Source organism: Leuresthes tenuis, unplaced genomic scaffold (genome assembly GCF_036924035.1).
Source record: "Leuresthes tenuis unplaced genomic scaffold, fLeuTen1.0.hap1 SCAF_4, whole genome shotgun sequence".
Lineage (NCBI taxonomy): Eukaryota > Metazoa > Chordata > Actinopteri > Atheriniformes > Atherinopsidae > Leuresthes > Leuresthes tenuis.
In genome coordinates, this window is record NW_027325358.1 from 26,688,241 (window position 1) to 26,692,096 (window position 3,856).

Consider the following 3,856-nt stretch of genomic DNA (forward strand, 5'->3'; position numbering starts at 1 on the left):
TGACTGAGGGGCACTCAGCTGCAGACCCATCTCACTCAAAAGCTCAACCTTCACCTGCGAGGCACCGACTGAGTGACCTCATTAGCAAAGTGGCATTCTGACTTTAAAAAGCTCTTAGATGTCTTGTCGGATGAGGAAGTACTGAGGCATAAAGAAGGTAGGACTTTTCTCTTGGAGCTGGTTTTGTCCCCTGGCTACAAGCTCTACCTGCAAGGGCTTGATCAGTGACAGGCTGAGCTAAACTGAACATTGTAAACACGGAGAGATGATTTATGTTCGTCTTTTTGCTCATGCTGACAGTTGGTCTGATTTAAATTGAAAGTAAACAAAACTGAATGTACAGATAACCACAAACTTCATGTTTAAATTTAACCATCTAAGAGAGTTGATCCAAGCAGTCAACACATTTTTTCTCTTTTTTTGCTCTCTGAGAGTAATACAAGGTGAATGGAAATTCATATGTGGTACACAGAGCACTAAATATGAGCACACTGCTCATCTCTGAGGGTAAAACCAAAGCAAATTCAGTTGCACTGCTACATATCACAAATAAAAAAGAAAGCTTAAATTGATGTAAATCAAACCTTTAAATGAAAACACATTACCTGCTATGTGTGCAGCCCTAAATTGCCTTCACCCTCTTGCTCTCCCATTTGGTGACTTAAGTGTTTCTTAATTAACAATATTGGAAATAAGCCTTTTCTACCATTCTGTTTAGGTATCTTATTCTATCACTTTTTCAAATGTTGAAACTTTTACTACCCAGTGACATCTTAACCTTAAAAAAACAATGTTGAGTCTTCTTTCCCCAAGGGAATGAAAGCGCAACATAACACTGTTCAATTATTTTCTTGAGGACATTAAACAGTTATAGTTGCTTCTTGCTTATTGACGATCACTAATAGTTCACTAGAGGGCAGCATCCAACCACAAACAGAACTATTGCTAAACTGACAGTTCGTGTATACTGCTTTTTTTTTTTAAGCTCAAAGGCTTCTGTTTTCTATAAAAAAAATGTATCATGTATATACCAGTCAATAGTTTAAAAAACAAAAAACACCTTAAAACAGATTTGTAGCTTGAGACTAGTTGCCAGTCTAGTTACATGAAAGTGTGCATCCTGTTAATGTTTAGCTGTGTGTCCTAGTTGTTTTCTTTGACTCTCTCATCAATGACTCTCTATCAAAATTAAGCAGTAGTTATGTCTTACACAGAGTAATGATTATCAGCTCCCTTGTTATCACCTCCCAACAGTCTGTAATTTGCTTGTTTACTTTAGCCATAACCTGAAAGACAAGACTACCTGTGCTGTGCAAAATGATTCACTTAATCTAGAGCACTGTTTTTGTTTTATGGGAAACAAAGAAAGAAAAGAAAAGAAAAGAAAAGAAAAGAAAAGAAAAGAAAAGAAAAGAAAAGAAAAGAAAAGAAAAGAAAAGAAAGAAAGAAATCTCTGTACCTTATTTGTTTTGATTAATTTTAATCATTTACGATGTTTGCTTTGTGATGCGGTCTTACTTTGTCAGATCCAGTGTTTCAGTGTGATAATGAGTGAAAATAAGACAGATAAAGCTGTCGTTATGCTTTCCTGTGATCTGGTTTTACAGGCTTCGGAGTGTAAATGACTGTCTCTGACCTGATATTCAAGTTTCTGAACCAAAGAACTTGCAATGTATCTACCAGATGTAGCACTTGTCAGGGAGCAGTTGTAAGGCACATTTGAACTTCTCCACTCCAGGTTATCAGGGATAGTCAGCCAACTATGGATGGTCACCCATCCCTGTCCGTCCACACTTTTTGTAGTGTCATGCCTCACAGACTCATCCGAGAGATTGTGGGAACCGTGAAACCAGTGTACATCTCCATCTGGATAGACACGTTTGAAGGTGCAGCTGGGACCGTCACTCCTTAAAACACTCTCAATTGTCCCACAACATTCTAAAGAGAAGACCACAAAAAGTGTGTTGAAATGCATTTGTTGTGCAAAACTTTTGGGACATTAAGTGTTCTCATTTAGCAAAACCGTCAAATTCTGGATGTGCTTACCTAATTTTCTCAATCAAAAAGTACCATTGTTGGACAAATTTACATCACACATTATTTGACTATATCCAATGAATATGGCATATTCATAACTGAATAGAAAAACTTCCTGAAAAGTGGAAACAAATAGCTTGCTTTAGGTGCACAAAACAAGACATGCTGACGTGGTTTCTGGGAGATCGGCAGGTACAGTATGCATACAGCTGATGCTTCACACATCTCTGTCTATTGTTTCATGATATGTTGATGATCTGAAAACAAAGGCAGGAAGGAAGAAACCCGCTACCCAGCAACACTTTTTATGAAGGGGAAAGAAACGCCTGTGGTACATTTGTTAGAGCTCAAAGTTAAATGTTGATAATAACGCTGAAAGGGCATTTTTATTTTGTGCATCCATTACATCAGTTTTAAAAAAGCTTTTAAGAGACATTCTTTGCTCAGCAAGAATAAACATAGACTCTGACCTTGTAGCTCCACCCTTGTATATTCATGGAGCACTCCTCGGTTAGAGCGCAGTTTGCACCTGTAGGGCATCGATTTTACGACCTCCAGAGGCAGGACTTCTTGAAACACGAGGGACAGCCGCCCATCTTTGTATTCACAATGGAAGTCACTGGGAGAGTTTTTCTCGTACGTGATAATTCTTTCCTCACTGTCCACCAAACATAGAGGATTTTTATCTTGGGACCACTCCATGTGTGTAATTGATAGTCCATGCTGAGATGAGGATATGTTGCAGTGCAGGGAAACTTGTTTGCCACACTCTGCCGAAAGCGCAGCACTCACGTTCAGTCCCACTAACTCTGCAGACAAAGATACAGATATGCTTAGGTTTAAGTTAAACTTGCACTATCAAGATATCATCACACAGTTGCACAGTAACCCCTTACATTTTCTTTTTTTTCATGATGTTTAGCTCTGTAACTCAGAGAGGTTGACAGATCACATACATACCTTGTGTTGTAAGAGTGAATGCAGAAAGAAGCCAAAGAAAACACAAAGCTGTGAACTCCATTGTCAGCGCTTTTGCATTTCACTGTAACACACAGAACCATTAAATTAAAACCCCTCTTAATACATACACTCTACAAGTTTCCCTGCAGACGGGCTATCACCTTGATTGTAGAAAGCTGGTTTCTAACCAACACGTTTGTTCAGTTTTTACCATTGAGCAGAACTGACCTCTGGAATATTGTTGCTTCTCCTTATTTCTTCTTCCGTGCTTGAATTTCAGAGTCCTACTAATTCGTTTCCTTCTTCAGGCTTAGGAAGACATAAAGTTAATCATTACAGAATTACAAAGCAGAATTACCAGGAAGGCTGACGACTTGCCACTGTGGAGGGAGTGTGCTGAAACCTAAACAACAAGGAGAGGGCAAAGGAAATGTCTGTGCATGTCTATGTATGCGTGAGGAAGAGAGAGAGTGAAAAGAACAGAGAGACTGAGAATGAAGAGCTATTCATGAAGCAGAAAAAGCTGCCACAAACAGACACTTGTATGATGCCTTTGATGTGTTGCAACAGTCTTCTGCAGCTTAATTTTATTGATATAGACTTTTCCCATTACGTCATTATGGCTATTTAATACTGTTCTAATCGGCCTCAAGAAAAATGCTCCATTGCACTGTACCATGCTCCAGAGTGTCACTTTTACTCTGTCAAGAGCTTAATTGTGTAAAGTCATGAGTCACTTTACGGGAATCAGTTGTACTCTCATGGAAGAGACATGTACATGTCGAAACAGTCTTTTTTTCACTTTCAGCTGCCAAAGGTTGGGTAATAAAAGGCAAAGACTAAAAGCATAGTTGTATTG

General features: G+C 38.8%; 1 long non-coding RNA gene across 1 annotated transcript; it reads right to left on the minus strand.

Moving 5' to 3' along the window:
* Positions 1 to 1,472: 1,472 nt before the first annotated feature.
* On the minus strand, positions 1,473 to 3,560 carry LOC140305112 (uncharacterized). Its single transcript, XR_011915335.1, has 4 exons — positions 3,226 to 3,560; positions 2,998 to 3,079; positions 2,508 to 2,846; positions 1,473 to 1,938 (listed from the first exon to the last, which is right to left on the minus strand). It is a non-coding gene; the product is annotated as an uncharacterized lncRNA (long non-coding RNA).
* Positions 3,561 to 3,856: the final 296 nt, after the last annotated feature.